The sequence below is a fragment of the Equus asinus genome, chromosome X (assembly GCF_041296235.1).
Source record: "Equus asinus isolate D_3611 breed Donkey chromosome X, EquAss-T2T_v2, whole genome shotgun sequence".
NCBI lineage: Eukaryota > Metazoa > Chordata > Mammalia > Perissodactyla > Equidae > Equus > Equus asinus.
The window spans coordinates 48,667,644-48,691,176 of record NC_091820.1 but is presented as its reverse complement, the minus strand read 5'-3'; the positions used below and the strand labels follow the sequence as shown (position 1 = coordinate 48,691,176).

The 23,533-nt window shown below is 40.3% G+C and overlaps 1 protein-coding gene across 3 annotated transcripts in view; it reads left to right on the top strand.

Moving 5' to 3' along the window:
• Positions 1–17,602: 17,602 nt before the first annotated feature.
• The window catches only part of PRRG1 (proline rich and Gla domain 1), a 121,745-nt gene continuing 115,814 nt past the window's right edge, over positions 17,603–23,533 (top strand). For 2 of the 3 annotated variants that reach the window (XM_044763769.2, XM_070502397.1), the window contains exon 1: positions 17,603–17,738. The gene's annotated coding sequence lies outside the window, so the exon portion shown is untranslated. Of the gene's footprint in view, positions 17,739–18,488; positions 18,768–23,533 lie in introns of those variants that run through there. The other variant, XM_044763771.2, reaches the window with a different exon arrangement.

The window sequence follows — 23,533 nt, the reverse complement described above, 5'->3', positions numbered from 1 at the left end:
GCATAGGATAGGCACACAACAAATGAAAATTATTATTGCTGTTGTGGGGGTGGTTTTCCTTGCCCTGGATCTTTCACCTCTCACACTTCCCATTCCTCACCCAATACATACCACAGGCCTGGTGAGCATAACTAGGGGAGAAGAGAGAGGCTGTTGATTGGAGGTGAAACAAACATTGAAATTCCCCAAATCACCACACCCCATCTGCGTGCACAGTACCTCCTGTCTTCCCTCACTGACCATGGAGTCATTAATAAAATGGCAGGAAAGTGAAAGAATAACAAAGAGTTACTCTAGTGACCTTGTAGCATTCAGAAATGCAAAAAGTAGAAACTAGCAAAAACAAATTTTTAATCATTCAACATAATGTGGAGACTATATCAGTTAGGGTAGGCAAAGTCTTGTACAGTAACAAAGAAGCCCAGCATTGTAACAATGTATAACAACAAGGGCTTATTTCTTGCTCACATAACCTGTCTGTCATGGAGAGGCTGGGTCCCTACTCCATAGCTACTCCATAGCTGACTTGGGCTGATAAAGCAGCCAGCATCTGGAGAGTTGCTGTACAGTCACCATGACACATGAAAAAGGAGATGAGACAAATCATGCATTGGCTCTTAAAACTGTATCCTGGAAATGAGCCATTTCTGTTCACATTCCTTTGGCTAAAGCAAGTCAAATGTCTGTGCTTAACTTCAACAGCAGATGGAAAAAGGCAATGCTACCAAGAGAGGAGACACTGGAATATTTGTGATCCATCCTAATGCCTACATGCAGGTAGATTTACATTGCTCTCGTTTATATTCAGATGAAGAAAGATGCCACACCAATAAGCAAATGCCTCCTGGCCTGAACAGAGAAGCTACTTAAAGGGATAAATAGCTTTATAATTTCTTAGTTGATCTTTCTCTCTTCCTTTTTTTTTCCTAGATTTTTTTTCTGCTTTTTCTCCCCAAATCCCCCCAGTACATAGTTGTATATTTTAGTTGTGAGTCCTTCTAGTTGTGGCATGTGGGACGCCGCCTCAATGCGGCCTGATGAGCGGTGCCGTGTCTGTGCCCACGATCCGAACTAGTGAAACCCCCGGCCACCGAAGCAGAGCCTGAAAACTTGACCACGGGGCTGGCCCCTCTCTCTTCATTTTTGAAAGCAGTGGTCACTGTTCTGTACTTGTAATATGCTATTGGGTATGTTCTTGATATTAATGGTTAATACACGGAAGTAGCTATAAGGTTTGTATAACTTTGTACTTCTTTGTCCTTTAAGAGTCATACTATTATCTCCACTCTTTCTGTTAATCCCACTGTGGAAAACGGGTGCACGCTGAGACTCCATCCTTAAATACTAAGATGGCATTCATTGTGGCAGGGGTTTTATCAACATACATGTGATTAGGCAGAAAAATATTTTATTAAAACCTCCCAGAGGAGCATCTTCTTGTCACAATATTCTGATTCCTTCAATAGGAATAAGTTTGACTAAATAAAGGGCTCAAGGGAATTTTTAAAAATAATTTAGAGATACTTTCATATTTTTTTAGGATGAATGTTTGCAATCATCTGCCTGATTTTTGTTATCCAATCTTTACTCATGGTAATGTTATGAGAAACCATGACAATATTTACTTGAATAACAGTGACCCATACACCCAAAATGCATTACTTTAGAAATTGCTATTTTTGTAATAAAACTCTGGCATTCTCTTCAGAAAACTAAAATTATGCTTAGCAGAACATGTTTCTGATCTCATTTTTAATCAAAGTCAGTCACTGGTATAAGGCAACATAGGATTGCCACTTATAAAATTAAATGTTCAGACAAAAAAATATATCATTTATATATATATGTATATACATATATATGTATATATATATATATACAGTGCCCATTTCCTATGTAATTATAATATTCTAACATTCAAGGGTAGGCCAGATCATCTCCCTTTCTACATTCCTGGAAAAGATGGAGGAGGATGCCACAAGTTTAATGTTTATTTGAAATAATGTTTATCTAAAAGGAATTCTCTCAGCCACCTCCCTCCACGCTTCACTCATCCAAATACTTCTCCATCTGGAGGTGAGGAAGTGAAAGGGGGCACAGGAGGAATAGAATTGTGATTTGCTTGAAGGCTTATATGGTGACTTTGTCTTCTCTTTCTGATAAATACCGTATCATAAATTTATCATTTCATTTCTAGTGGTGCTACTTATATGTGGTTGTCTTGTTGTAAAGTTGCTGCTGGTCATGATAGACTGTTTTAAATTGGGGTGGAGAGGGGAAAAAGAAGATGAGGTGGTGAATACATTCTGCATCCTTTACGAGACATTTACATACCTTAATCTCAGAAGGATATTTTCTCAGATCTTTAAATTGCCTTTTTTCTATGTATAAACATCTTAGTATGTTTGCTGACATAGTAATTTAGTTAGTAAACCATGTTTCCTGCCATTAATTAAAACTTTTACATGTTGAAATAATCAGGATAAGTAAATAATATCCATGTTATCTCCTTCATTATTGGCCTAACTTGATTTTATATGTGTTTCAATGGTAGAGAATATTCATGGTGAAAGTTAAGATCTTGGTTCTCTCTGTCCTCTTTGATTGTATTATACCAGAAATAGTCTGCTCTTTCAGCCTGGATCCTACTGTATAGACAAATTGGAGGAGAGCACAGTCCTTTCACAATGATCATGTAACACAAAGAATAAAATACGTTTGTTGTACACCACTGAGATTTCCGGATTATCTGTTATGGCAATATGTCCTAGTCTACTCTCATCCATATACTTTATAAACCAATTTTTTTGTAAATGGAAGCAAATTTTAATGCATTTAATAAGTTTGCTTTTTTTAAAAAAAAATCCAATGACAAATATTTTACTAAAGCAATCTCTAGCCTACTTAATTTATATTTTGGATAAAATCAATTTCATATAGCAAATGTGGTTAAACTACAGTGTGCATATTCAAAAAGAGCCTGTAATGGCCAATAATATATTTGGACCCATTCTTAACTCCAATTACTGAAATGAATATTCTGAAAAATCCTTATTTTGATATTTTTCCTTTTTAGTTTTGACTTGAATTTGACTTGACATTAATAAATGTAGTTTCAAATACTGAATAAAAGTTCCCTCACAGACACTTTAATGGGTACATTAAATCTTTGAAGTTATATTCTAATAACCATAAACATTATAACCTGTTGCTTCAAAAGAAATAATTCAAATATTTATTAATTAACAGTATAAAAACAGAAATCAACTTGAAATGAATCATCTCAACTCTAACTGCAAATTATATAAATCCAATTTTTTTCAGTCTTTAATATTTACATGATTAATATACTTTTCCAAAACCATAATCACAGAAGAATGATGTAATTTTCAAACATTTCAATTGTCTAAGAAACAACTGCATAAAAAGATCAATCTCTTTCCCGTTTTAGGACAATAGAGAGAAAAGTAGAACTTTTTCTTGAGTTTTTGTATTAACCTAAATTCATAGATACATATATAATTCCTAAAGTACATTTTCTGTAATATTTTTTGTTCCTGGTGTTCAGCGTGTGCATATATGTATTCAAATTGCTTTAATCCAAGTAACTCCTTAAAAATGTACTTTGGCTAGGAAGTATATTTTTGAGAAAGTCTATCAAATTTATTAGGTTGTAAACATGTACTATTTTTTTTTTAAGGTAACATTGGTAATTCCAGCTGTACTATTCAATGTTTGCATTTCAAGCCTTTGTTTTCTTAGGATGGCCCAGTGGCACAGCGGTTAAGTTCACAGGTTCGGCTTCAGTGGCCCGGGGTTCTCCGGTTCGGATCCCGGGTGGGGACAGGGCACCGCTTGGCACGCCATGCTGTGGCAGGTGTCCCACGTATAAAGTAGAGGAAGATGGGCACAGATGTTACCTCAGGGCCAGTCTTCCTCAGCAGAAAAAAAAGAGGAGGATTGGTGACAAATGTTAGCTCAGGGCTAATCTTCCTTTAAAAAGAAGCCAACTGAATTATCCATAGTCAGGGAATAATAATAATAATAACAACAACATCTTAATTTACTAAGTTTTCTGTACTTATTTCATTTAATCCTTTTAATACTCAGAAGCAGGAGCTATTATTTCCCCCTATTTTACACATTTGGAGATTGAGGAGAGGCTAAGGGCCTTAACAAGGGTCACACAGTAAGTAGAGAGAGAACACTCAAATTCTAGTCTCCTGGCACCAGAGTCGGTGCTTCTAAATACCACGCCAGGCTCAGTCTCTGCCCAAGCCCCACAAAGTGAAACAGGACAATTTCAATTATCCAACTAATTTATCCCTGAATATATAAAACAAACAAAGGGTTACTTAGGGCCAGACAAAATACACCCCAGTGAGATAAGAGTACATATAACTTACCCCAAAGCATCTTTTACGATCTGCCCACTAGTGGAATGAGCCCAACACAATGATATCTATGCTTAAAGTATGTACTATTGAGTAGCAGGCTTTCATAGGTTCAAAGAATGAAAAAACAATTGTGCTTAAAGATAAGCAGCTGAATTCCTAATGTTGAAGGAAAAATAATTATAAAAAAGAATTGCGTTAAACTGATAGACAAGCCAAAGCTTTCATTATTAAAAGTAGAGATGAGCAGCAAAGAATGTGCAGTAGTTTCAACTCACCTGTTAAAAAATGAACCTCCAGGCATGCCTAGAGACTTATAGTAGCCGAAGGGTCATAATAGGCTTTTAGTTTTCAATAGGATCAGAGAGGAATTACATTTTAACTCAGATTAATTCCAACATTCTGTTAATTGAATACCTTGACAAGCTGGTTAATGAGACCATTGACAGAGGAATGTAAGATCAATTGTTTTTTATTGTGACTTTTCAGTTTACATTCTCTTCATAAAGAAAAGCTGATAAATGACATTAGAAAATCTATATTTGTAACCAGGAAATAAATTGCTATTACAATAACTTTGCTGAGGTAGGTAGCCTACAGGAAAAAGGGCATTTATTTTTAGGTCAATTGCTGGTTTTCAAGAATTTTCTATTTGCAAGGCTAGCTTGGTTAGCCACTGTGCAGAAAAGAGTTAAGATGCCAGGCCTGAGACTGCTATCCTAAGAAAGGTCTGCTTTTAAGGTTGGACCTAGGCTGGCATTTGGGAGCTTGAATTTCTGGAGTGTTCCCACCATTCCCAGAACGGATAAGGGTAGCTCACTGCATCTAAACTGTTTGTGCAAACAATTGGTTTCTGCTGAACTCCTGCTTTCCTTTTGGGGGTCTGGAATTTTGATATATGATTGGCAGAGGGCACCTATGTGACCAGCCCCCAATAAAAGCCCCAGATGCTGTATCTCTAATAGGTTTCCCTGGGCAGAAACATCATGCACACGTTGCTGCATTTTTGTTGCTGGGGAAAGAGTGCCCTCTGAGTGACCCTCATGGCAGTGAGCATAGGAAGCCTGAATATGGATTCCTCCAGATTCTGCTTGTGTCTTTTCCCCTCATGACCTGGTTGCATATCCATACTACATCGCTATAATAAATCTTAGCCACGTGTACAACTGTATGCTGAGTCCCATGAGTCCTTCTAGTGAACCTCCGGATGTGGGGATGGTCTTGGAGACCCTTAGCACAGCCACTTTCCACAGGCATTTTACCTCCACAGGCTTTAATTTAAAAAGCAGTACTGAGAGGGGACTGGCCCGGTGGCACAGTGGTTGAGTTCACATGCTCCACTTTGGCCGGCCGAGGGTGTGCTGGTTTGGATCCTGGGTGTGGCCATGGCACTGCTTGTCAAGCCATGCTGTGGCAGGCGTCCCACATATAAAGCAGAGGAAGATGGGCACAGATGTTAGCTCAGAGCCAATCTTCCTCAGCAAAAACAGAAGGATTGGTGGCAGATGTTAGCTCAGGGCTAATCTTTCTCAAGAAAAAAAGGGCAATACTGCGTTTGTTTCCTCAGAAAGTTGTGGAAAGACTTGGCGTTTCGCCTCTCTTCTGACAAGATAAATAAAACTCCAAATATATTTGCAATCTGTGATTTCAGTACATCAGCTTGCAACAAACATTTTACACAGTAAGAAGCTCTGGAAGGGAATCAGGAAGGCAGTGAATGCACACAGCAGAAACAATAGCGCACTTTTAAAGAAAAATAAGCAGAAGTGTCATTGTTCCTTTAGCCTTGGGGCACAATTATTCTTTGTTCTGAAAATTGTGAGAAAAAAAAATCTAAGAAGCCATAGGAAGATCTCCTGCGGACTTCCAAAACTACCAGCTGAGGGAGAAAATGGCAGAGATAGGAGGGATCATGTTATTAACGAATATCATCTTTTAAAATTACAACGTCACCTTCACTACAACATTGTATGTGTTTTATCTGCTCTTCTTTTTTAGATGCTGGAAGGCTGTTAAATATTTGTGAACAAAGGAAGGAAAAATATTCACACAGGATGTTTTGAAATGGAATTGAAAACAAAAGAAAAGAACAAAGCAGAGTGTTTCTTGATCTCATCACGTTTAACAGAAATGATGCCTGACATCAGATAGAATTAAAATGCCAATTCCATAATAAACATGTCATGAATAGCTACTGTAACACAATATAAAATGTTGGGAAATAATAATGCAATGTACATATCTTTTAAGCATCACTGTAATTTTTTCTCAACCTTTCAAACAATGTGATTTTTCAGAATGCATAAAATGCAATGTTTTGACAGTGTTTAACACATTTCATGTAGTTGCACAGGATGTTTCTAGAAAATGAGTAATAATTTAAGAAAGAGATTTCATCCATTGAGAGTATGGCTCAGATGCTTTTCCGTCCCTCTGAGATTCCTGTGACATTTATGTATCCTTATCATCTGCCCTCCTTGTCTTTCCCCTTGTCACCCACTTACTACTTTGTAATTAACTTTATTTTTCTCCTGAAAACTAAATGACTTCTTAATGGAAGAGAAGTTAAAAGACTGGCCTTTAAGGGGAAATGGATTTTGAGAGAAAGTTGCAGGAGGATAAGACTACAAGAAGAAAGGTAGTGAGAGAGATGAATGGTTTGAGGACTATAGATTTTTATCACTGGTGTGGAGTTATTCTAATTGTAATGTGAAAGCTTATTGAAATGATCTGTCATTAAAATAGAAGTGATGCGGGGCCTGTCCCCGTGGCCTAGTGGTTAAGTTTGTGTGCTCCACTTCGGCAGCCTGGGGTTCACCAGTTCAGATGCTGGGCACGGACCTACACACTGCTCATCAAGCCATGCTGTGGCAGCATCTCACATAGAAGAACTAGAAGGACTTACAATAGGATATCCAACCATGTACTTGGGGCTTGAGGGAGAAAAAAAAAAGAGGAAAATTAGCAATAGATGTTAACTCAGGGCCAATCTTCCTCACCAAAAAGGCTGGGAATCACCAGCTGCTCTTTAAAAAATAAAAATAAAATAGAAGTGAAGTGACAAATAGTCATCTATCAAATAATTTTAATATTGTCATAAAAAGGATTTTAGGGGCCGGCTCCGTGGCCGAGTGGTTAAGTTTGTGCACGCTGCTGTGGCGGCCCAGGGTTTGGATCCTGGGCACGGACATGGCACCGCTCGTCAGGCCACGTTGAGGCCGTGTCCCGCATCCCACAACTAGAAGGACCTGCAACTAAGATATACAGCTGTGTACCAGGGCCGTGGGGCGGGGGGCGGGGGGAGGTTGGGTGTTTGGGAAATAAAGCAGAAAAAAAAAAAAGATTGGCAACAGTTGTTAGCCCAGGTGCCAATCCTTAAAAGAAAAAAAAAAAGGATTTTTTTCCAATTCTCCTAGTCAGAACATTTAAAATCTTTTATAACAAAGACATTTTTATCTGTTACATCCCTCATAATAAAGGTGAGTGGATTTGGCTTGACAAAATTCTAAGATTTTAAACTCCTTTAAGGAAGAGAAGCAAATCTATTACCCTTTACTTACATTTTCTCCCCACACCCTCAGACTCTTCTCTGTGCTTACTCCATAATAGGAATTTGGAGAAAAGGGTAGAGGGTGATGGGATGATTTTACTTTGTAATTCATAACTGAGAGGTGGACTGCAACTCGTATGATTTCACTTCTAGAATTTCCGCTGGGTTCTTTTCTTTTTAAAGATTGGCACCTGACCTAACATCTTTTGCCAAGCTTCCTTTTTTTTTTTCCCTTCTCCCCAAAGCCCCCAGTAAATACATAGCTGTATATTCTGGTTGTAGGTCCCTCTGGCTGTGCTATGTGGGACACCGCCTCAGCATGGCCTGATGAGTGGTGCTACGTCTGCGCCCAGGATCCAAACCGGTGAAACCCTGGGTCACCAAAGCAGACTGTCCGAACTTAACCACTCAGCCCGGGGGACCAGCCCCTGGGTTCTTTTTTATAGTTCCTGTTTCTTTGCTGAGATTCCCTGTCTTTATATTCACTGTGAGGGTATTTTTATTTACTTCTCTGAGCATAATTAAAATAGCTCCTTTAATATCCTTGCCTAATAAATTAGACAACTGGGTTATCATAGGGTTGATCTCTGTCGATTGTCTTTTCTCCTAAAAATTGGGCCACGTTTTCCTGTTTTGTTGGGTAGTTTTGGATTTTACCCTGGATATTGTGAATGTTATGTTGTGGAGGCTCGAAATTCTGTTATTGTCTCCTGAAGAGTTGATTTTGCTGTTTTGTTTGTTTTGAAATCAGGTACATCGTTTGGTTGGTTTCAAACTGCATGATCTGAGTCTCCTGAGGTGGCAACATCTCAAATTTCAGTTCTTTTAGGGTTAGCTGTGTTAATCTGAGCCTACTTCAGCACCTGTGTGTTCAGGGGTCAGCCACAGACTTGAGCAAAGTTTATAAGGAGAAAGTGGTGCACTTTGCCTCTATCTCCTTTTTGGTGTCACTCCCTTGCTTTCCAATGGCTGTGGTTGTCCTGGACTCTGTCCTCTGGTTCTTCAGGCCAGAAATACCGCAAAGTTTCTATCAGAGTTTTAGACACTCCATGTAAACATATCTTTGTTCTGTCCTCAGGCTAAAAGATGGAAAACTGGCACTGTGCCCTGTTCTTTCTTCCAAGGTTCAAATTCCCTCCAGGATCTACTTCTTTTTGTTTATTGTTCTGTGCCTTCCAGTCACTGTTTTGTATTATTTTGGGTATGTTTTCCAGAATGTTAAATTCTTTCCTGTGGCAGGGTTGGATCTAATAGAGCTACTCAGCTATACTTATAGCAAGACTTTATAGCTCTATGTGATTTCAAATACTATAACTGTAAAATAAACTTTGTGACTAAAAGTTTCTATGGTGTTTTGGCTAGTGAGATATTACAATAAAAATAATAGATCTAGCTAATAAAGGTTGAGCCTACCAAAGATAACTTTTATATAAGCTATTTTTAGAAATTTTCAAGATTGTAACATAAAATAAGTAAATAGAAAGATAATTAAGGGGCCAGCCCGGTGGTACAGCGATTAAGTTTGTATGTTCTGCTTTGGCGGCCTGGGGTTTGCTGGTTCGGATCCCGGATCCCAGGTGTGGACCTACGCACTGCTTGGCAAGCCATGCTGTGGCAGGCGTCCCACATGTAAAATAGAGGAAGATGGGCACAGACGTTAGCTCAGGGCCAGTCTTCCTCAGCAAAAAGAGGAGGACTGGCAGCAGATGTTAGCTCAGGGCTAATCTTCCTCAAAAAAAAAAAAGAAAAGAAAAGAAAGAAAGACAATGACTTGGAAATTCATATTATAAATTAAGGACATTTGAAGGAAGAATAAGTGGTATTACAGACACCATAGGGCAGAAAGTAAGTAGAAAGACTGTGAGCTTGATTCTAAGTCACTATAGATGAAGATATTGGACCTCAGTACGTTTTCTCCCTCAAAGTCTGATGTGGATTGGCAGGCTCTCTCTTCCATTTAGTGATTCAGGGATCCAAATTCCCACCATCTTGTGACATTGCCATGTAAACATGTGGCTTGCATAACCTCTGCTTCAGGGAAAGAAAGAGCCAGAGAGTTGCTCGCCCGCTGGCTTTTTATAGCAAGACCTGGAAATGGCATGCCACTACTGTCTACATCCCATTGGCTAGACCTCAGTGACATGGTCCCAATCCATCTGCAAGCGAGGTTGGCAATGTTGTTTTCCTGTGTGTCCAGGAAAAGAAAATGGTATAGTGGACACATAGCATTGTGTGTGCTACATTCTCCTTTTATTTAAGGCTATTAGGAGAAAAAGAAATGATTTTTGCTCCACATCTCTCTTCGTAATAGGAGAGAGAAATTACTTTCTTTCCAGAGTTGCTACTTCTTGCATATTACAAGAATATTGATAGGACCAAGACTACCTCAGAAAAGTATTTATGCAGTTGATCCAAAAGGAACAAAGGGGCCTACTTGCCATGAAGAGTAATATCTTTTTTTATAAACAGAATATTTTGGGGGTTTCTGGTATTCTAGAAAATGTTATTTCTACTCCCTTTTCTCAGTAGTCCTAGCAACCTGCTCTTTATTATAAAGGCAATATAGTGTGTGGTTGTCTACAATAAGAGATATAGTGTATGTAGTTTTTATACACAAGAAAGTAATTTACAGCCTATACGGAGGGTAGGAGCACTGGGGACCTGCCACTGAGGGTTGGTGAAGCTGGGGCTGCCTTCATGCCGATTGCCCTTTATCCCCAGGGAAGCCAGTGAGCTAGGCTTTGACCTTTCTCTCTTGGGGCTCTCTGCCTTAACAGGTGTGAGAGGCCTAGATGTAATCCATTCAGGAATCCCAAAAGCTTAAAGGTTCTCCACTGATTACCCATTCTGTCTTTAAAAGTATACCCTACATTGGATTTTGGACTTACTATGCATAGATTGTTTCATTGTTATAGTTGGATTTTAATTGGTTTTTTGTTTTTTTTTTTTCTGGAGGAAGATTAGCCCTGAGCTAACTACTGCCAGTCCTCTTTTTTGCTGAGGAAGCCTGGCCTTGAGCTAACATCCGTGCCCATCTTCCTCTACTTTATATGTGGGACGCCTGCCATAGCATGGCTTGCCAAGCAGTGTCATGTCCGCACCCGGGATCTGAACCCGCGAACCTTGGGCCACGGAGAAGCGGAACGTGCGAACTTAACCGCTGCGCCACTGGGCTGGCCCCCAAGATTTTAATTGTTTTTAAACTTAGAATATCTTAGCTGATTTTTCATAGTTTATCTAGTAGGTTTCTGTGTATTATTGTAACTATCTAACTTTAAACTCTTTCCTCAATTTTATTAAGTAAATATTTTAAATACTTAGTTTTATTTTTTTTAGCTCTTTTCATATACATTTACAGAAAGGGGGAGAAGTGGAGAGAGAAATTAAAAGACACAGGAACAGATGGACACTTCTATACAGAATACCGTATTTTTGTGCAGAAATTATCAAAGACTATTTTCTGAAAGAGCCAATATCCCTGTCACAATAGATTATTTTAGCAAAAATTCATCTTATTATTTTAATATAATATATAGTATTTTCTAGAATTATATATTACATATAACATTATAGTATAAATGAATATATTAATATGTTATATATAGTATTTTCTGGAACTCATACAATGTAAAGTATATAAAAAATACACCAAAAAGTCTAAAGAAAAAGAAAAAATCACTCATAGTCTCATCATTCACTCATTGTTTACAGTTGAGAAAACTTCTGACCTGAAAATAATGATATTTGTAAGCAGATAGCAAATCCACTACAAAATCATGAACAGCTGGTTAGTTGAGGAGGCAATCTGTAGAAATGGAGAGGATGGAAGATTTGAAACATTGACATTAGAAGAGCATAAAGCCACTAAATGAATGAAAACGAGTAAAAATATTATACAGGGACAATTTTAACATTTTTAAGGGGCGAGAAAGCGATAAGCCACAAGCAAAATCTCTTAGATCAAGAAAAATCCCGAGTGCTTGTTCCTCGATAGAAAAAAGCTAGAGATAGCTCATAAGCCCCCAATATAGAAAAACTGATGTCACCCCAAAGACTAATGACATTAGCCCTGAGAGCCCTGTGGGACTTCAGAGTAGCCAAAGTGCCTCAGAGTGTTCTTCCCGACGGAGATCAACAGCATGAGGGAAAACTAATTCATCTAATTTCATGGCCTAAGTTGGAAAAGAGCAATCTGGCAATTTCCTCACTGAAAGCAAGAAAAATAAATTATTCTGTTTACAGTTATTTTGGTTATATATTTTATATGTAAGTCTAGACTCTTTTTCAAATAAGTACTGCCCTTCCATTTAGGATTGATAACAGAAAAATGCACATTCAGGCTGGGATTTTACTTATTATTGAGTTCAAAATTGAATAAGAAATGACTGTAAAAGCTCAGGAACTTATACAGAATCATGAAATAATTTATGGAGGAGCATATCTGAGAGAAGGAAGGGCAGAAGACTAGGAAGCAGATAGCACAGGAGGGAAAGAAGGAAGGCAGGTAGGAGGGAGGATTTTTCCTTAAATTTTAAATAGATTTTGTTTGTAAAAAAAAATGAGCCATGTTTGCCATAAGTTCACAAATTCAGTCTGAAAATCTCCATTACCACAGTTCTTTAGATGCTTTTAAAAGTTAAATTACTGTCTAATTTCTCACATTATATGCGTTCTAGGCATTCCTGTTTAAAACATTGACGTGATTTTTCAGTTTACTCTTTTGGAAATTAGTTCTTTACTCTCTACTTACGCCGAACGTGGTAAACTGAATAACGACCCCCAAAGATATCCATGTCCTGATCCCTGGAACCTGAGAATATATTATGTAACATGGGAAAAGGGTCTTTACAGATGTAAGTTAAGGATCTTGAGACGGGAGATTGTCCTGCCTGATTTAAGTGGGCCTCAAATGTGATCACAAGCATTCTTATAAGAGGGAGGCAGAGGAAGATTTAGCAACAGAAGAGGAAATGTGACCATGGAAGAAGGGGCTGGAGAGAAGCAAGAGACTGGAGTGATGTGAGGAAGGGGATGCAGGGGACCATTAGCCAAACAGTACAGGTGACCTCCACAAGGCAAGGAAACGAATTCTCCCCTGAAGCCTCCAGAAAGAACACAACCCTGCCAACACCTTGATTTTAGACTTTTTTAGATTTTAGACACTTCTGACCTCCACAACTGTGAGAAACATATGTTGTGTTAAGTCACTAAGTTTGTGGTAATTTGTTACAGCAACAACAGGAAACTAATACAGCAAGCTAGTTTGAATAGATCTAAAAGCTTTAAAAAAGTCCATATATAAAAAGGCCATATTCATATATATATATACATATATAAAGGATATATATAGAAGTTATTGATATATATTCATATAAAAAGCCTTTTCATATATATATATGAATCAAATATGTGACATGATAGACTTAATAAAAATGGAAAATACAACACGTTCCTGTGGAATCATATGAAGGTACTGTTGTGATACGCAGTATCACTATACTACTTGCAATTGTGGTAAAACACAAACGAAGTTTAAATATGGCAGAAACCCTCTTAACTATGCAACCAGAATACAGAATGTTAATATCACCTCATAAAGTTATCTCATGCCCCCTTACCACTTCCCAGGCTCCCAAAACTCCACAGGGAAATACCAGTCTCCTTTTTTCCCACCATAGATGAGTTTTGCCTGCTCCAGAAATTCATGTAAATGGAATCATATATACTCTTTCATGTGAGGCTTTCTTCTCTCAGCATACTTTTTTTTCCGATTCATCCACATTGTTACTCGTTTCCGTAGTTCATTCCTTTTTATTCCTGAGTAACATCTCATTGTGTGAAGATAACTGAGTTCGTTTCCCCATTGTCCTACTGATAGACACCTGTGTTTCCAATCAGGCTGCTATGACCCTTTTTGTACTAGTCTTTTTTATATATACCTGTTTTCACTTCTCTTGAGTAAATACTGAGGAGGGAGATTGTTGGGCTATAGAGTAGGCATATGTCTAATTTTAGAAGAAATCGCCAGGACATTCTCCAGAGTAGTTGCATGGTGTTTCACTCCCGCCAACAATGTATGAATGTTCTAATAGCTCCATATCTGCACTGACATTTGGTGGTGTAAGTCTTTTCAATTTTGGCCAAACTAGTAAGTGTGTTTGGTTAGCTACTTGTGGTTTTATTTTGCATTTCCCTGATGACTAATGATGGTGGACACATTGTCATGTGCTCATTGGATATTTATATTTCTTCCTTTGTGATAGTTCTACTCAACTTTTTTGTTTTCATTATTGAGTTTCAGGAATTCTGTATGTATATTGACACCAATATTTTGTGAGATATATGTTTTACAAATTTTTCTCCCAGCTTGGAGATTATTCATTTTCTAAATGGTATCTTTTGATAAGCAAAAGTTTCCAATTTTTATGAAGACTAATTTACCATTATTTTCATTTGTGGTTATTGCTTTCTTTTTTTTTTGAGGAAGATTAGCCCTGAGCTAACTGCTACCAATCCTCCTCTTTTTGCTGAGGAAGACCAGCCCTGAGCTAACATCCACGCCCATCTTCCTCTACTTTATATGTGGGACGGCTGCTACAGCATGGCTTGCCAAGTGGTGCCATGTCCACACCCTGGATCCGAACCGGCGAATCCCGGGCCGCCAAAGCGGAACATGCGCACTTAACTGCTGTGCCACCTGCCGGGCCCACGGTTATTGCTTTCTTTGTTCTATCTTAGAAAGCTTTGCCTACTCTCAAGTCACAAAGATATTCTATGTTTTCACATAAAAGATTTATGTTTTACTTTTCACATTTAGGTCTATGTTCTATCTCAAATTAATTTTTGTTTATGGTATGAGGTGAGAATAGAGTTTCATTTCTTTGCACATAGATATCCAGTTGTTCTAGCATTATTAATGGAAAAGTCCCCATTAGTAAGAAAGAGATCAAAGATATTTCCAAGGCTTTATTCCTTAAATACAGTTGTTCCATGGTGAACATTTTTTTTTGTCTGTCCCACGCTTCTCTCTTCTGCAAATAGCATCTTCTTCTACTTTTTTTTGAGGAAGATTAGCCCTGAGCTAACAACAGCTGCCAATCCTCCTCCTTTTCACTGAGGAAGACTGACCCTGAGCTAACGTCGTGCCCATCTTCCTCTACTTTATATGTGGGACACCTACCACAGCATGGCTTGAAAAGCGGTGCCATGTCCGCACCTGGGATCCAAACCAGTGAACCCGGGGCCACTGAAGTGGAACATGCAAACATAACCGCTGTGCCACTAGGCCAGTCCCTACTTTTTGTTTTTTTATTGAAGTATAATTGACATACAATATCCTATTAGTTTCAGGTGTACATCATTGTGATATGATATTTATATACATTACAAAATGATCACCATGATAAGTCTAGTTACCATCTATCACCACACAAAGTTATTATAATATTATGACTATATTCTCTATACTGTACATTACATCCCTGTGACTTATTTATTTCATAACTGGAAGTTTGTACCTCTTAATCCTCTTTACCTATTTCGCCCAACTCCTCCACCCCCCCTACCCTCTGGCTACCATCAATTTGTTTCCTGTATCTATGAGTCCGTTTCTGATTTGTTTGTTTGTTTTGTTTTTCAGATTCCACATATAAGTGAAGTCATTCTATCCTTTGTTTTCATTTACAAATTTTCTCTTCATTTTTTTCTCCAATGATGTGGTTCTGTTGGGGGTACCATTCTTACGTCACACATATACTTTCTTTCCAAGAATGGTTATGTTACTCAATCTCGCCCAGTCATGCTCTTTATCTGGTGTTCTAAAAAATGGAAGTGAGGGAAGAGAGGCACATTCTGTCTGTTAATAGCTTGGTAGGTGTGAGTCCACAGTTTATCAGAGGCCAGGTTCCAGGCTTACAGAACATGACTTTCAGAGGTTCTGAAAGAATGACCCTGGCTGAGAGAGGCAGGGTTGAGAGCATAACCTGGAATTTGAAGCATTCCAGTTACTGGTTCCATTTATTCCTAAGGCCAATCGTAGACTTACCCTTTTGCAAGTTGGGTTACACAATAACTTTCTTTTTTTTGCTTAAAAGACTTCATTTTAGTTTTGGTCACTTCAATCAAAATATCCTGACAAATTCAGACATAAAATAAGAAAATAAACCCAGTAATCAAATGAAAGTTAACAAACATATATACATATCTATTAAGGATGCAAAAATTATCTTTATTAACCCAGTGTTTTTGTTTTAGCATCTTTGTATGTGAAACAGTTTACTAGTGAAATGAGTAGGGCAAGGTCCTATTTCCAGGCACTTACAGCTTTAGTCATCCTACAGAGTCTGTGTCTACATTTACGAATATGCATACCCTCTTGCAATACATCCTCACTACAGGCCCCCATGCTTATTTGACAAATGCAAAATAGAAACAAGTTCAAGAAGGTCTGGTTTGTAAAATACACAAATGGAAGAACCACAAAAGTTAATGGAAAAAATTTCAGGATATTCAGATCTCTAAGGGCAATTACCAGACTCTCCCAAAATATGCTCGCTTCACAGTCAGAATACTTGCTGGAAAGGACCATTGGTGTGGCCCTTTGACAATTCTTTTATTCTTAATAAGCCAAGTGTTTCTCAATTCCATCATAATGAAAGTCAAAAGAAGAAGAAAGGAAAATCTGGAATAAATCACTTCAGGCCCACAGGCCAACTCACTTTGGATTCACTCAGGTGTGTTTATTTTAATGGCTGATCTGAAGGCACGTGAGATACCACAGCTGACCAGATTCTAAACAGAAAAGCATAGAACTTAAAACTAAGCACGCATGCAGCATGGAATAATAATCAAGTTAGGCTTCTTAAAATGCTAAATGCCAAAAAACCTGAAACCATTAGGGCAAAGTCCACACAACAACACAGGCCGAATATTCTGTTTCTCAGAGGGGCTTTTAGAAAGCTCCAATTCTAAGGTGGTTACCTAAAAAGCCGTCAGAGATGGGTCTTATTTGACAACCTGTGTTCTTTTTCCCAAGATATTCTGCTAAGTTTGTTCAAGACTTTTTTTAAGAAAAAGCAGATTGTTGTCACCAAAAGTCCAGACACAGCAGCAAGAGTTTGTTCCCAGGGAAAGGGCTGAGCTGCAACAGTGGGCAATGGTCAGTAGTCACCAACCAGGTTCTGGACTCGGACACAGCAAAGAGATATGTTAACTAGGGTGCCCTGCACAGGCGGCCTGTGGATGAGAAATTTCCATGCCCCTCACCTCCGGAGGACTAAGGACTGCGCGTGATGAGGAGAAATTCCCGCGCGGGGAGCGGGCGGGAGGGGGAAGAAAAACGTGTGGGGAGGCAGGCATGCAAAAGGGTGAAAGGCCGGGGAGTATCCAGGGTGGCTCCAGGGAGAGGCATGGTGGCCCAGGGGGCTGGCTAGCTTGGCGTCGCGCCAAGCCAGACTTTCTAGACAGTGACTGTGGGGGTGCACCGAGGGGCCTCGATGACTTCTCTGCCAGCGTTATAAATAGACTTCGAGTGGAAAGCTCCAGCCTGGTGCCCTGAGCCCTGGGGCTTCCGGACCCAGGCGACGGAGGCCCCGCCCCTCCCTTTCCCACCCCGCCTGGCCCCACCCCTCCCCTCCTAACCCCGCCCGGGCCCCGCCCCCGCCTCTTCCCTGCGCTTCGCAGGGCTTCGCAGCGCCCTTCCCATCCGCTCCTGGCTCCAGGCTCCAACCGGGCTGGGCGGCGGGGAGAGCGCGCAGGCGCGGCTGGCGGCTGGCAGAGCGGGGAGTAGCGGCGCGGTGAGTGAGGTGGCCGCGCGGGGCTCGGTGCGGGGGGACGTGGTTCGGGCCGAGCGTTCCGGGAAGCATCGGGTGTCTGCGGGCGACTGCCCCGGGAACCTTCGGTTCCGTCGGGAGAAACCCGCCAGACGTGCGGCAGCAGGCTTGGCCGCGCTGCCTCCGGGGGTCCGACCCGGCCGCGTGCGGAGCGGCGTGCGTGGTGGCGGCAGCGCGGGAGGGTCTGTGCGAGGAGGCAAAAGGAAGGACAGGGCTCCGGAGCCTGGCAGTCCGTCCTCGGGCTTGGCGGGACCCGGAGGCTCGCCAAGGGCGCTGGGGGTGTCCCAGTTATAAGTTCAGCGCCCGGCGTTTGGTGCCCCTCAGTGGCGTCCCGGCCCATCCCTTCCCCCGCGCTGCGGGCTCAGGGTGCGGAGTTGCCAGGAACAGTCCTCGTCGCAGGCAGAGGATTTGGGGGAGGTGGGCTGTGTCCCAGGCTAGTGCCAAGGAGGGCGTGGCGTTCGTGTGACTTTCCTTCAGCCCGCCCCGGGAATGTGTCCGTCTTCTGGTACATTGTGCTCATGGACATTTTAACAAAGGCTTTGACTGTTTTCTGGGCAGTGGCAGTGACAGCGGGGGCGGCTCAGGGCGGGGGGAGGACGAGGTCGCGGTGCGGTCCTGGGGGCAGGGGGAGCGAGGCGGGGCGGGCGTGGGGGGAGTGGGAGGAAGCGAACAACCTTCCTCAGCTTTTTCCTTCTTCCTGGTCCGCTGAGTTTGATCAGTGCTAGGATCAGCCTCGAGAGGGATATGATTGGAAATTAGTGTTCAGACTCTTGGCTGCAGCCGATTGGTTTTGTAATTGTGCTGTTGATGTATTTTATAAGTGTCCCTTCAGGAGAAAAGCGAAACTAATGGAATTGAAAAGGAATTAATTGAACGAAAGGGTGAAGAGGTGGAGTGTCAAAACTTAGAGCTAAATTAATGCCCTGTGATAGTCATGGTATAAATAAAGCCAGACTCTCAGACTCTGGAGGATGTGAAGGTGCCCAAGTCAGGGTAAGTGGCAAGTTGATTAGGGTGCTGTTAATTGTTTCAATCAAGAGTGGATTACTGGATATATGTGTGCAGAGGTGTTGCCAAGTTCTTGGGCAGACTCACTTTAGAAGCCTGAAAAATGATCTTGAAAATATAACACACTAGGGCAAATACTGTAATATTGGATAAGATTCCAAGGCTTTCATTTTCAAACTTCGGATCTTTATGAAAACTAGTATATGTGTTCCCAAGCATAAATGTTGATATTTTTGCTCATTTGTTTAACTTAAAACAACAAAACAAATTGAACGTCTTCCTCCTCCACCCCTTTCCCTTGATTGTGAATCCTGTTTTATAAACATTTACTTTCAGATCTGAAGTGTGGTTAAAGGCACGATGCCCCCCCCACCCCAGGCATGAAGTGAATAGGATTTCTTGTGTTATTGTCATTTTACTCTTTCTTTTCCTGTTATTTTAAGTTAAATGCCACTAACGTTACCAGATTTGGGGAGTGAGGTGTTAGGGATACCTTCTCCCTTTTCCATTGCCTAATGAACTCCTTTTCGTCCTTTCAGACTCAGCCCAATTCACTTCTGTTTGCCAAAATTTTCCAACTCCCCCAGAATGAATTAATCACCCCCTTTCCTGATACCCCTGGCCTTATTTCTCTCTTGCTATTAGAACCTTGGTCTTCTATGTTACTCCAATACCTAGGGCTGCTGGGTGGGTACTGAATGCCTAATAAATGCACTTACAGTTAGATGTTAATAAATGCTGTTTGAAAGATAATTCGTATTGCATAAAGTACATGGGATAATAGGAGAAATATAGAATGCTGAAATTATATTTACTATTTGAACAACATTTGGAATGTGGATAAGAAATAAGTATGGAACTACGTTGCCATGTATTAGTCTGTGGTTTATCCTTCTAAAAGAGGTGCAAAAGCTTTGCAGATATAGGCAAAATGAGCACCGGAAAAGCCCCAATTTTAAAAAAGGTCACCTTCTGATACTGAACCTATTGAAAATTCAACATGAAACAGAGGTTAATGATTTGTAGAAAGACACAAATAGGGTGCTGTTGGAACCTAGGAATTGACAAGTGAAGCAAGCTGGCCAGATGGTATCCGCTGAAGGCTTAAACTGTAACCCATTAGACCTGTTAGACTGATCAGTTGTATTATACTCCTAAATCTTAAGGTGCTTTGAGCGTTTGAGTCTCTTCACGTTATAGTGCCCTCAAAGGGCTTGGCCTGACTATTTCTGCCAGCCTGTCTTTGACATCTTTCTTAACGCCACCAGCGTCATTGGCCTTCCAGTCACCTCTAGCTTTTAACAGGAATTATGTTCCTCTGCTCCTTACCACTCAGGCTCATCACTCTCACTACTAGCTTTCATCTCCTCAATGGGTTTATCCATTGAAGAGAATATTGTGAGCAACTGATCACTCAATTTATACGTGAATAGAATTGATACTTTAGTTTAAAAATGAGTCAGGATGGGCTAGTTGGTTAGTCCAGGTTTCTGTGCCTGCAAAATAGAGATCCTATCCTGGCTAGTAGTAACTTCTATTTTTCTCCCCTCACTTAATTTATCCCGTCTCCACCTAAATGTAAAAGCACTTTTTCTCCACGTCACTTTTTTTTTTTTCTTTTAAATAACATTAACTGTTGTTCCTTCCACAACACTTCACATTAGTGCCTGGTTTTTGTGAGTAACACTTGCGACTCAGAGAAGATGAGTAGAGTCCATAAAACTTCTTTTTAAAAAAGTTCTACGTCCTCTGTGGTCTTTAGACTGACTTACTAAAAAAAGTATTCCAAAAACTGTGATTAAGCCTTCCTTCTTAGAACTTTCTCACCTCGACTTCCCATACTTCTGGTTTTTCCTCTACTTCTTTGACCAGTCAACCTCAGCTCAGTCGTCGTCTTGAGGTTCTTTCCAAGACTCTCTTTCTTTCCCATTCTATATAGGAGACAATAATATGGTGATCAAGGGCATGGAATTTGGAGGCAAGATGTTAAACTTCATTCTCTAAGTGTCAGTTTCCTCATCCGTAGAAATTATACTACTTACCTGATAAGTGAGATTGGGTGTATTAACAGCTTATCATAATATCTAGCACATGCTAATTGTCCTAAAAATGGAAGTTATTGTTATTTGTAATTGCTGTTTCTCATGAGAAATATTTTAGTAGCAGTTCAAAATGTGGATGTATTGACATCTTCTACTCTGAGTATCTGTAGATTCCTCCCATATGTCTAAAACAGTTGGCTTAGCACAGTGGTTCTCAAACATCAGCATGCACAATAATCACAAGAGTGTGCTGATTTCTAGGCCTCACCCCCAGAATTTGTAGTCCTGTATTTGTAGATTCCTCCCATATGTCTAGAACAGTTGGCTTAGCACACTGGTTCTCAAACATAAGCATGCACAATAATCACAAGCGTGCACTGGTTTCTGGGCCTCACCCCCGGAGTTTCTGATGTCTGGGATGGGGCCTGAGAATTTTCACTTCTATCAAGTTTCCAAGTGATAGTGATGCTGTTGGCCCTCGGATCACATTGAATTGCACTGATCTAGATGGCACCCAGACAAGTTGGCAGGGAGGAGATCAAAAGACCAAAAAGTTATCAAAGTTAAGATAGGTGTGTGCTTAAAGATGGTGGTATCATATAAAGTTTGGAAAGGATAGAACTAAGAGAACACAGTTGGATTTGGTGACCATGATCCTTTTTATTTGTTTTTTTGTGTGTGTGTCAGGTGCAGAGGGTTGATTTAATTGTACTCCTCAGTTGGTGGAATATTACTATTATTATGACTAGAAAACGCATGGCAGATATTTGAGGAAATGGTTCTTAATCTGGGGTTTGTATTAGACTCTTTTACGGAGCTGTTTTTGTCAACATGCTTATGTTTAGTACCCCTCCCCCTGATGTAAACCCGTCAGATCAGAATTTCAGAGCGTGGAACCTGGGCATGAAAAAATTCCAGGAGATGTGGATGTACACCCTGGTTAAAGAACCACTTTTTTGAACAATCATGGTCAGGAAGTGGAAACAGTGAAAGTAAATTAATGTTTTGGTAAATTGTTGGTGAAGGGAGAAGGGAAGGAAAAAAAAACCCTGGAGTTTGAGAACATTAAGGGATCAAGAAAATGGGAATGAGTGGAGAGAGGTGAAAAGCCAGCTGGAGCAGGGCAGTGATTGATGGAATAGAATACTGGAGCTGAAGAACAGGAGAGAATGGAATCAGGGATGCCAAGAGAAGAGAGGAGAGAAGAATGAGTGAAGAAAAAGAAATTTAAAGATGGAGAGCGGAGGGCCGGCCCCGTGGCTGAGTGGTTAAGTTCCTGCGCTCTGCTTCTGCAGCCCAGGGTTTCCCCGGTTCGGATCCAGGGCGCAGACCTGGCACTGCTATCAAGCCATGCTGAGGCGCTGTTCCACAGCAGAATTAGAAGGACCCACAACTAGAATATACAACTATGTACTGGGGGCCTATGGGGAGAAGAAGAATAAAAGTTTGGCAACAAACGTTAGCTCAGGGCTAATCTTTAAGGAAAAAAAAGAGAGAGGGGAGAAGTTGAAGGAATGCTCTCTAAGAGAGGTTTGTTTGCACGCTACTATTCTTAAGTGGAATTTAAATAGTCCATGAACCCTATGGATTTTTCAAGTTTAATAATGCTAATAAATAAACTAGCAATTTCAGCAGTTCCAGCTACCTCTAATGGTTACACAATTGTGTTTTTTCAAAACTTCTCATTTAGAAGAATTTTTTGAAATTAAGTCTAGACATGCTGTACTGTTACTATAATGCTATTGCCCCAGCCCTTGCTGTAAGATTGACATAAGTTTTTATATGATTACCATTCAACAAATATTTGTGTACCTCTCAATTGCCAGGCATTGTTCTAAGCACTGAGGATAAACAGTGAATAAAACAATTGTATTTTATTGGAAAGTTCTGTCTTTAAGGAGCTTACAGCGTATTTGGGGGGGGGGGTTGATAATAAGTAAAATGTAAGATCTCTCTATATATACACACACAAAAACACAGATGTATTAAATTATATAGTGTTGCATTCTTTGGAGAAATACAAAGCAGGGAAGGTGAGTAGTGGAGCACCTATAGGTGTAGGTGAATAGGATGTGTTGGAGGGTGATGATCAGGGAAGACTTTGCTGTCAGCAAAGACTTCTAAGAGATGAGAGAACCATTTATTTGGAGGAAGAGCTTTCTAGGCATAGAGAACAGCAAGTGCAAAGGTCCTGAGGTGGCACCTTTTTGCTAGGAATCACAAAACAGTCCTTGTGGCTAGAGTAACATGAATGAGGGGATATGAATCATAAAAAGGGTCAGATAAGTAAGAAGGTGTGTTGGAGGGTGAGAAGATCATGCAGGGATATTAAATGCATTATGGGAGGACATTATAAGGATACTGAGTGAGAAGGAAATCCATGGAGGCTTTAGAGAGAGAAGTGATTGGATCTGATTTCTGTTTTGCAAGGGTCAGTCTGAGTGCTTTGTGGAGACTTGATTGCAAGGGGAGCAAGAACAGAAGAGACCAATTAGAATAGAGGTTGTGGTGGCTTGGACTAAGGTAGTGTAATGCTGGAAGTATGATAAGTGATCAGATTTCCTGCTCACTTATTGGAAGGGGAATGTCACAAAGGATGATGCCAAGGATTTCGATCTGAGCAACTGGAAGGATGGAGTAGCCATTTAGTGAAATATGGAGGATTGCAGGAAAAGAAAATTTGAGAGAAAGAAGACCAAGAATTCAGTA